Consider the following 12,086-nt stretch of genomic DNA (forward strand, 5'->3'; position numbering starts at 1 on the left):
GCGAGTACGATGGCAATGAGGTCGAGGCAGTGAAGCTCTTCCTCACCGGCGACGATGAAGTAGCGGCGGCGCTAGGGTTTGAGAAGCTCGAGCAGGAGTGAGAATGAGCGAAGTAAAATGAAGTGAGGAAGAGGAGGGGGTATTTATAGCCGGAGTGAAAAACTGTACGCCCAAAGAAATCGGACGAACGTGCCCCTGGCCCTTCTCATTCGCTTGACATGTGTCACCCACGTACTGAGAGGTGTCGATCGTGTAAGATCGTGGGTGAATAGATAAGTATTGTCGTGGGATGTGGAATGGTTTGAGCGGCAAAGCCAAAAATTTAGATAAGATAAGTCAAAAAGTTCCATTCGCAATTTCTTCAGATGACAAGGACAGAGTGAAGATTTTGAACAAGTTTCAAATAGAACGCACATGAAGAATTTGTGAACAGACTGGGTTGAGTTTAGCATAGAGGGGGAAGAGTCCGATCACATTCACTTAGCAGAAAAATCAACTTAAAGAATTAGGAATAAGTGAATGTTGTAGAGGACATAAACTCATATATATATATATATATATATATTCAAATGAAGGACAACGACGGAAAGAGTGAAGACAATGCAAAGTTGAAGAATTTGGAAAAAAAACTGAGGAATTTCAAAAACGAAGAAAAACTCAAATTGGAGATTTTTAACTTTTGGTGGTGGCATGACCCACCGTATAAGAAAGTTGATTTCAGACACCGCATACAATTCTCGTAGGGTTCTGAGAATCAATTTCTTCATTAATTTCTTAAGACTTAGAGGATTAGTCTTCATTGATTGAAGAAAAATGTTACTTTGTGTGTTGCGCATCTAAGTCATCAATTTTGCATAAGAGTTAGGATGTGTGTCCTTTTCAGAGAACATTCGAAGATTCTAGGATATTTAGCTCACACCCAACTTGCTAAATCTCTTCCCATCCAAGGGCTTAGTGAAGATATCGGTCAGCTGGTCTTCAGTGCTTGCGTGGTCGATGGAGATGTCGCCCTTCAACACATGATCACGAAGAAAATGGTGACGAATCTGGATGTGCTTTGTCTTCGAGTGCTGAACTGGGTTATGAGCAATCTTGATAGCGCTTTCATTGTCGCAGTAGAGAGGCACATTCTTCACATTGATGCCATAGTCCTTGAGTGTTTGCTTCATCCATAGTAATTGAGCACAGCATGATCCAGCAGCAATGTACTCAGCTTCTGCAGTGGAGAGTGATACGCAGTTCTGTTTCTTCGAGGACCAACAGACCAAAGATCGTCCAAGGAAATGGCATGTTCCTGATGTTGACTTGCGGTCCACACAATCACCAACATAGTCAGTCAGAGTCTGAATATCCAATGAGATCAAATGAAGAGCCCTTGGGATACCATAATCCAAGCATTGGTGTGTGAGCTAGATATCGAAGAATATGCTTCACAGCCTTATGGTCTGATTCCTTCGGTCTAGCTTGAAATCGGGCACACATGCAAACACTAAGCATAATATCCGGCCTAGATGCACATAGGTACAATAAAGAGCCAATCATGGAGTGGTATACCTTTTGATCGAAGTCTTTACCATTTTCATCAGTGCATAGATGGCCATTTGTGGGCACTGGAATTTTGACCCCTTTGCAATCTTGCATGCCGAATTTCCTCAATACATCTTTGAGGTATTTCTCCTGAGATATGAATATGCCATTGCGCTATTGACGAATTTGAAGACCTAAAAAGAATTTCAATTCTCCCATCATATACATTTGATATTCTTCCCTCATCTTATAGGCAAATTCATCACTGTAACATTGGTCAGTACAGCAAAAAATGATATCATCAACATAAATTTGGCACACAAACAATTCACCATCATAAGATTTAATGAAAAGAGTTGGGTCGAGTGAACTGGGTTTAAAGCCTTTCTTCATGAGGAATTCCTTCAAGTTATCATACTACGCCCGAGGGGCCTGCTTGAGGCCATACAGGGCCTTATTGAGTCTGAAGACTTTGTCATGATGCTTTGGATCTTCAAAACCTGGGGGTTGAGCAACATATACTTCTTCCTCAAGCTTACCATTGAGGAATGCACTTTTCACATCCATTTGTTGTAAGATAATATCATGATGGTTAGCATAAGCAAGTAAAATGCGAATGTCTAGCCATAGGTGCAAAAGTTTCACCGAAATCAATTCCTTCAACCTGTGTGTAGCCTTGAGCTACAAGCCGTGCCTTATTCCTCACCACAAGGCCATTTTCATCTTGCTTGTTGCGGTAGATCCAATTTGTGCCAATGATGTTGTGCTTGCGAGGATCTGGACGTTTGACCAGTTCCCAGACGTTGTTGAGCTCGAACTGATGTAATTCTTCTTGCATAGCTTGAATCCACTCAGGCTCCAGAAATGCTTCATCTACCTTAGTGGTCTCTGTGATAGATACAAAAGCAAAGTTCCCACAAAAGTTAGACAAATGTGAAGCTTTTGAGTGTGTGAGAGGACCTGGTGCTTCAATACCATCGATGATCTTCTCGACTTGCACTTCGTTTGCAATGCGAGGATGAGCGGGTTGTCTTCGAGGAATTTGATCCGCATTTTCTTTAGGAGCATTTTCCTCAGCACCATTTTCTTCAGGTGCGCCAGCTCGACGTTCTTCACATTCTGGAATGAATTCTTCAGCAGATTCTTTGGTAGGGATGACATCCTCAGTAGCCTTGAACTTGATAGATTTCTCAGGTGCTGGTTCATCTAACACAGAAGGTAGGTGCTCTCTTTGCGAGCCATTAGTTTCATCGAACCACACATCTATAGTTTCAACAACCTTGTGAAGAATGTTGTTGAAGACTATGTAGGTGTGCGAGTCCTTTCCGTAACCAAGCATAAAACCCTCATGTGCTTTCGGTGCAAATTTAGAATTGTGATGAGGATCTCTAATCCAACATTTAGCATCGAAGACTTTGAAGTGACTCACATTGGGTTTCTTGTCAGTGAGGAGTTCATAAGCAGTCTTCTTGAAGAATTTGTGAAGATATACTATGTTGATGATGTGGCACGCGGTATCAATTGCTTCAATCCAAAAATGACGAGGCGTCTTGTATTCATCAAGCATAGTGCGAGCCATCTCAACAAGAGTTCTGTTCTTGCGCTCCATGACGCCATTCTGCTGAGGAGAATAAGGAGAAGATAACTCATGAGTAATACTAAGTTCATCAAGATTGTCATCAAGACCCGAATTCTTGAACTCGGTCCCATTGTCACTTCTGATGTGCTTGATCTTCACACCAAACTTGGTTGAAGCCCTCGAGGAAAATTGTTTGAAGACTTCCTGCACCTCATGTTTGTAAGTGACAATGTGCACCCATGTGTAACGAGAATAATCATCAACAATAACAAAGCCATATAGAGATGCATCATTTGTAATAGCAGAATAATGATTAGGACCAAAGAGATCCATGTGAAGCAATTCAAATGGTCGAGTATTAGTCATGATAGTCTTTGCTGGATACTTGGCCTTTGTCATCTTTCCAGCTTCACAGGCTCCGCATAAGTGATCCTTGAGGAATTTGACATTCTCAATGCCAATGACATGCTTCTTCTTTGCAAGCGTGTGCAAATTCCTCATGCCAGCATGACCAAGTCGTCGATGCCATAGCCAGCCTACTGAAGCTTTTGCAAGTAGGCATACTGCTGGTTGTGGTCCTGTAGAGAAATCAACAATGTACAAGTCTCCTCTCCTAAAGCCTTCGAAGACTTTGGAATTGTCAGCTTCCAAGATCACAACACAACGATATTCGCCAAAGACAACAACCATATCAAGATCACAAAGCATTGAGATAGACATGAGGTTGTATCCTAAGGACTCGACAAGCATGACTTTGTCCATGTGTCGATCCTTTGAGATCACAACCTTACCTAGACCCAATACCTGACTTTTGCCTTTGTCAGCGAAGATGATATGCTTCAGATGTGATGGTGATAAAGGAGCATCCAAAAATAGATTCTTGTCATTAGTCATGTGATTCGTACATCCACTATCGAGGACCCACTCATTGGCTTTGGGTTGATCATCCTGCAGATGAATTAGTGCATCTTACGAACTCATATACTTCATTAGTGAAGAATATGACATCAATATCATCAAGTAATAGAACAGATAAAATAGTATGAGGACGTGAGAAATGAAAGTTCATTTCTTCATGATTAGCCTGTGTCCTTTCAGGAAATTTTCAGGTCTCCAGCAAATTCTTCAGACGTTTCAAGCACGTCCGGAGACCTGACCCTGCATAAGAGATTAGTTCTTTTTCTTCACCACCCACATCTAAAGGGGTGGCAAAGAATTCATCACTCTGCGAGCACCATATGAGAAAGGTAGCATAGAAGCCAGTCCACTTCATTTCACATGAGAGGGGTTAGGGTGAGCATATTAATAAGCAGAGAAATTCTTCGAGGACTTATGAACATAATGATTAGAAGAATAATGCTCATACTCATAGTTCTTAGCTCTACCCTGTGAAACAGAGGGGTTAGCATGATGATAATCATATGAGGACTTTGATCCTTTTGAGGAATTTGATCCACATGAGGAATTTGGTCCGTATGAGGACTTGGATCCATTTGAAGAATTTGGTCCATATGAAGAATTTGATCTGGAGTTCCTATTCTTCACAGGTGGTGTCATGAGGACATTCACCTGAAGACTTTCAAGGCACTTTTGGGGAACCCAGATTTTCTTCATAGGGGAACCGTTCCTGTACTTAGTGCCAACATATCTAGCAAATACTTCACCATTCTGATTTTTGAACAGTTTATAGTTGGAGTCAAATGACTCATCAGACGAATGAGGAGATTCACATGTAAAGCCAGATAAATTGGATGGATCAACTGGAGGTCCCTTTGCAGCAACCCATGAGGTTTTGGGGTACTGCTCAGGCTTCCAATATGTTCCATCAGCATTGAGTTTCCTCTCAAAGGCAATACCCTCTTTCCTAGGGTTCCTGTTGAGGATCTGCTTTTTAAGCACATCACAAAGAGTCTGATGCCCTTTGAGGCTTTTGTACATGCCTGTCATGTACAATTCCTTCAGCCCTGCATAATCAGTGATACTAGCAATGTCCTTAGATGAGGAATTAGTGATAGCAGAAACAGATGAAGAATTTGTAGCATTAGAAGCATTTGAACATTCAGGTGAAGAATTAGCAGATTCACGCTCAATGCACTTCAGACATGGAGGAACAAATTCTTCCTGAGTAGCGCTGATTTTTTGAGCAAGTAATGAATCGCGCTCCTTCTAAAGATCTTCATAACTCACTCTTAGCTTCTCAAGATCTTGCTTTCTTTGAAGAAATTCATAAGAAAGCTTCTCGTGATCAGATAAGAGAGTGTTATGATGACCTTGAAGGGTGTCAAACTTGGACTGAAGTATCTGAAGACTTTCAGCCAAAGCTTTCGACTGATCTATTTCTTCATCCAACATATCATCGCTCTTATTTAGCATGTATTGAACTTTTTCCAAAGCTCTTTGTTGCTTAGTGGCAAGGGAAGCAAGTTTGACATAGCTGGGGCCAAATTCATCACCCGATTCATCATCACTAGATTCAGAAAGGTAGCATTCAGTTATCTTGGCACCCTTTGCCATAAGGCACGGTGAAGAAGAAGATGATTCAGGTGCGAAAGTCATCTCCTTGATAGAATACTTGAAATCCTCAAACCAAGGATCATGACGAGTACGATGACCTTCATAGACCTCAGAGAGCCGGTCCCAGATTAGCTTCGCATGATTGAGATGCATGACGTTCCTGAACTGATTTTGGGACAAACAGGAGAAGATGACATCCTTCGCTGTGAGGTTGAGTAGAGTGTACTTGCGAATGTCATTAGCCTCCGCCATCTTGCATAGATCGGTAAGACCAATCTCAGTGACGGTCAACAGTTCGCTGTTCATTGCCATGAGTCACTTCTTCATCATGACCTTCCACCGGGGATACTCATGACCTTCAAAGATGGGGCATGATACATTCCTCATTCCTGCAGTTGACATAACTAAAACTCTAGGCGGTTAAACCAAAATCACGCAGAACAATGGAGTACCTTGCTCTGATACCAATTGAAAGTGTGTTATGTCGACTAGAGGGGGGTGAATAGGCGATTTTTATGAATTCTTCATTGAGGAATTTGCTGGTGAGGAAATTCCTTAGCGAAGAACTACTTGCAGCGGAATAAGTACTCAGAGGTAAACATAAAAGAACACTAGCATAGTCATCATGATGAAATGAAGACAAGCACAGAGTACAGAAAGCGTAAACACAGGATAACACAGGACGAAGACGGACAGACTGAAGAAATTGAACTGAGGAAATTGAGAAAGTCTTCAGTCAAAGTCTTCAAACAGATATGAACAAGCACACAACAACTGAAATGAGGAAATGAAAGAGTTGAGGAAATAGAACCAGTAGGCTTGGTGAAGACAATGATTTGGTAGACCAGTTCCAACTGTTGTCTCAGTTGTACATCTGGTTGGAGCGGCTAGGTATTTAAACCTGAGGACACACAGTCCTCACCGTATTCTCCTTGAGCTAAGGTCACGCAGACCTTGCCCAATCACTCGTGGTAAGTCTTCAGGTGACTTCCAAACCTTCACAGACTAGGTCACTCGGCGATCCACAATTCCTCTTGGATGCTCTAGACCATGACGCCTAACCGTCTGGAAGAAGCATAGTCTTCAAAGGTAACAAGCATCGAATCCACGCAGGATCAATCTCTTCAGTGATGCTCAATCACTTTGGGTTTGAAGGTGTTTGGTGAGGGAGTCCTGGATTAGGGGGTATCCGGACAGCCAGACTATACACTTTGGCCGGACTGTTGAACCGTGAAGATACAAGACTCAAGACTTCATTCCGTGTCCGGATGGGACTCTCCTTTGCGTGGAAGACAAGCTTGGCGATCCGGATATTAGATTTCCTTCTTTGTAACCGACTCTGGGTAAACCCTAGCCCCCTCCGGTGTCTATATAAACCAGAGGGTTTGATCCGTATAGGCACAATCATAATCATCATAGGCTAGCTTCTAGGGTTTAGCCTCTACGATCTCGTGGTAGATCAACTCTTGTAATACTCATATCATCAAAGTCAATCAAGCAAGAAGTAGGGTTTTACCTCCATTGAGAGGGCCCGAACCTGGGTAAAACATCGTGTCCCTTGCCTCCTGTTACCATTAGCCTTAGACGCATAGATCGGGACCCCCTACCCGAGATCCGCCGGTTTTGACACCGACATTGGTGCTTTCCTTGAGAGTTCCTCTGTGTCGTCGCTGCGAGGCTCGATGGCTCCTTCAATCATCCACAACAATGTGGTCCAGGGTGAGACTTTTCTCCCTGGACAGATCTTCGTGTTCGGCGGCTTCGCACTGCAGGCCAATTCACTTGGCCATCTGGAGCAGATCGACAGCTACGCCCCTTGCCATTAGATCAGGTTCGGAAACTTGAACTACACGGCCGATATCCGTGAAGACTTGATCTTCAACGGATTCGGGCCTGCGCCAGGAGCGCCGAACAGTCACGATGAGCACGGTTTAGACCTGTTGTCGGACAATACTCAGGATATCGCACCTGCAGGAGCCCCGGATCTAAATCTGGGGCAGATTGCGTTGTCCGAGGACGGGTGGATGGACCCCGCCCCGAGGCCGCACACTCATCGGCGGTAGAGCCGAACACAGACTTCACCCCAAAGGAAGCATGTGTCTCCAGACCCCTAGACTCATGTCCAGTTGTAGGCCCCGGACCGCGCGCCCCCAAGCCCGCCAATTCTAGCTGGGCTCCGGTAATGGAGTTCACCGCCGTGGATATCTTCCAGCACTCGCCCTTTGGCGACATGCTGAACTCATTAAAGTCTCTCTCTTTGTCAGGAGACTCTTGGCTGAACTATGTCCAGCTCGAGTGTGAAAGTGCAACTATCCCTAGGTGGTTTTGGTAATTCATAACAACATATACCTCATTGAGCTAATGCTATTCCAAGACTATTATTTTAGGAAAGCTCAATGAATGGCATGGCATGGATGATGAAAGTGGATCCCTCAAAATACTAAGGACAAAGGATTGGCTCAAGCTCAAAAGCTCAAGACTCTTCATTTTACATTTTAGTGATCCAAGATCACCTTGAGTCTATAGGAACAGCCAATACTATCAAGGAGGGATGAGGTGTTGCTTAATGAGCCTCTTGCTTCATGTGCTTAGTGATATGCTCCAAAACCCTCAACTACTTTCCCACATCCACAAATGACCTAAACCCAAAGCCAAAATCGGTCACAGCGATTCTTCCTATCCGGCGCCACCAATTCCAAAAGTCATAGCCACTGCCACAAACCCTAAGCAAATCGGTCTTACCGATAGGATCTCGGTCTCACCGAGATGGGGTTGCAATCTCTCTATTTCCCTTCGTAACGTTTCGGTCTAACCGAAGTGAGTGATCGGTCCCACCGAGATTGCAATGTAAACTCTCTGTTTCCTTTTTGTAACATTTCGGTCTCATCGAAAAGAGCAAATCGGTCCCAGCGAGTTTACCTGACCAACTCTCTGGAAAGCTTATTACCAAATCGGACTCACCGAGTTTGTGTAATCGGTCTCACCGAGATTACGTTATGCCCTAACCCTAACCGAATCGGCCTCACTGAGATGCATGTCAGTCCCACCGAAAATCACTAACGGTCACTAGGTTTACTAAATCGGTCCGACCGAGTTTAACGATTCGGTCCCACCGAGTTTGGTAAATTGTGTGTAACGGTTAGATTTTGTGTGGAGGCTATATATACCCCTCCACCTCCTCTTCATTCGTGGAGAGAGCCATCAGAACAAACCTACACTTCCAACTTACCATTTCTGAGAGAAAACCACCTACTCATGTGTTGAGGCCAAGATATTCCATTCCTACCATATGAATCTTGATCTCTAGCCTTCCCCAAGTTGCTTTCCACTCAAATCTTCTTTCCACCAGATCCAAAACCTGTGAGAGAGAGTTGAGTGTTGGGGAGACTATCATTTGAAGCACAAGAGCAAGGAGTTCATCATCAATGCACCATTTGTTACTTCTTGGAGAGTGGTGTCTCCTAGATTGGCTAGGTGTCACTTGGGAGCCTCCGACAAGATTGTGGAGTTGAACCAAGGAGTTTGTAAGGGAAAGGAGATCGCCTACTTCGTGAAGATCTACCGCTAGTGAGGCAAGTCCTTCGTGGGCGACGGCCATGGTGGGATAGACAAGGTTGCTTCTTCGTGGACCCTTCGTGGGTGGAGCCCTCCGTGGACTCGCGCAGCCGTTACCCTTCGTGGGTTGAAGTCTCCATCAACGTGGATGTACGATAGCACCACCTATCAGAACCACGCCAAAAACATCCGTGTCTCCAATTGCGTTTGAATCCTCCAAACCCTTCCCTTTACTTTCTTGCAAGTTGCATGCTTTAATTTCCGCTGCCTATACACTCTTTGCATGCTTGCTTGAATTGTGTGATGGTTGCTTGACTTGTCCTAAAATAGCTAAAATCTGCCAAACTCTAAATTGGGAAAAGGTTAAGTTTTTATTTGTCAAGTAGTCTAATCACCCCCCCCCCTCTAGACATACTTCAAGGTCCTAAAAGTGGCATTAGAGCCTTGGTCTCCATTTGCTTTGATTCCCATAGCTTTTGGTGGTCATAGCCTTGGTTTCACAACCTAGGAGAGTATGGCGTCTAGCGAGGAAATTATCACCGTAGAGGTCCTTACTTTGATGGTACTAATTTTGCTAGTTGGAAGCATAATATGAAAATGCATATTCTTGGACATAACCCCGCCGTTTGGGCAATTATTTGTATTGGCTTGCAAGGTGAATTCTTCGATGGGGGAGAACCGAACCGTGAAGCTAATGCGGAAGAATTGAAGATGTTGCAATACAACGCTCAAGCATGTGACATCATCTTCAACGGATTGTGCCCCGAAGAATTCAACAAAATCAGCCGTCTTGAGAATGCAAAGTAAATTTGGGATACTTTGATTGATATGCATGAAGGTACCAAGTTCGTCAAGGAATCCAAGTTGGATGTGCTCCAAAGTCAGCTTGACAAGTTCAAAATGAAGGATGGTGAATGTGTCGCTGAAATGTACTCTAGGCTTGCTCTTATCACAAATGAGATTGCCGGCTTAGGGAGTGAAGAGATGACCGACAAATTCATCATCAAGAAAATCCTAAGAGCATTGGATGGAAAGTATGATACCGTGTGCACATTGATCCAAATGATGCCAAACTACAAAGATCTCAAGCCAACGGAAGTCATTGGAAGGATTGTTGCTCATGAGATGTCACTCAAGGATAAGGAGGAACTTCACAACAAGTCAAGTGGTGCTTACAAAGCCTCAAGTGAAGCCCCCACATCATCAAGTGAGAAACTAACCTTCAATGAAGAATTGAGCTTAATGGTGAAGAACTTCAACAAATTCTACAAAAGTAGAAGCAAAGAAAGAAGCTCCAAGTCAAGGTCTTACAATGACAAGAGATCTTCTAGTCGAGAGTGCAATTGCTACAATTGTGGGAGACCCGGACACTACTCCAGTGAGTGTACGGCACCCTACAAAAGAAGAGAAGATTCTCCAAGAAGAAGGAGCAAAAGAGAAGAATCACCACCAAGAGAGAGGAGGAGTAGAGATGATCATTATGAACGAAGACCCTCATGGAGAAGTAAGGATTCGAAAATTAAGGACAAGTCATCAAGGAGCTACACAAAACGAAGACATCAAGCTCATGTTGGTGAATGGGTTTCCGGCTCCGACTCCGACAATCACTCCGAGAGAAGCTATCACTCCGACTCCGAATATACTCAAGATGAAGGTGTTGCCGGTCTAGCACTTGTGTCAACCAACTCCTACGACATATTTGACTCACCAAATGAAGGTGTTGGAAGATGCTTCATGGCCAAAGGTCCAAAGGTAACACATCCCGAGTATGTTGATTTTAATAGTGATGAAGATGACTTGCTTGTGGGTGATGATTTACTTGTTGACAACTCTAGTGATGAATACTATGATGAAACGTCAATTAATCATGCTAATCAAACGAATGACAATGATAAGGAGAAAATTGAGCTTCTAACTAAAGAACTAAACACTCTTAAGTTGGCTCATGAAACTATCTTCGAAGATCATCGAGAAATTTTAAGGGCTCATGAGAAGTTATGCTTCGAAAAGCTCAATCTTGAGCAAGAGCATGAGTTCTTAAAAGCAATCAATGATGATCTCCGCAAGAAAAGTTCTTCTTACATTTCCAAGCGTTTACACTTATCTACTTACATGCCTCAAGTCAAGTCTAGTAACAAGTACAAGAAAGATACTTCCTCTAGTAGTAACAATAATAATGTCAAATCCAATGTTGTTGTTTCTAGTAGTTCTCTTGATTCCACTAATGATTATCTTAGCCAAGTTACACTTGAGCAAGAAAATAGTTTATTGAAGGGAATTATAGAGAAAGGTGTTTACAAGAGCCTTGCCGGGAGTAAGCAATTCGAGGAAATTGTACGCAAGCAAGGAAGGCACCAGAAGAATCAAGGTGTTGGTTTTGAACAAAAGTTCAACGCCAATGGAGTTGAGTGGGAAGAAGATCAATACCCCAAGACAAAGTTTGTTCCTCAACAAGAGAAGTATGATCCTACTTCCTTCAAGGGGACACAAGATCAAGATGATCTTCCACCACAAGACCACAAGAACAAAGGCAAGGACAAGCTTCAAGAAGAGATTGATGCATTTGAAGAAGCACCTAAAGCCTCGTTCAAGTGGGTCCCCAAGACTACGTCAAGTTCTACTTCATCAAGTACAACTTCAACTCCAAGGATTCCCATCAAGATGATGTGGATCCCGAAGAAGAAGAACTAGAGAGTTCTTGAGGGTGACTCCGCCAACATTCTTCATTCATATCATTTTGGCAAGAACAAGTGCAATCAACTTCCACATCTTGCACTAGTTCAAGGAGTCACAAACCCTCATGTTGGTAAAGCAAGGTACAAGGTAACCTAATGTTTTCATGGACATTATCTTGTCTGTGCATCACTCTATGTCTATGGATATTCTTGTTTGTTCCTTGTGGGACGAACCC

The sequence above is a fragment of the Triticum aestivum genome, chromosome 7B (assembly GCF_018294505.1).
Source record: "Triticum aestivum cultivar Chinese Spring chromosome 7B, IWGSC CS RefSeq v2.1, whole genome shotgun sequence".
Taxonomy (NCBI): domain Eukaryota; kingdom Viridiplantae; phylum Streptophyta; class Magnoliopsida; order Poales; family Poaceae; genus Triticum; species Triticum aestivum.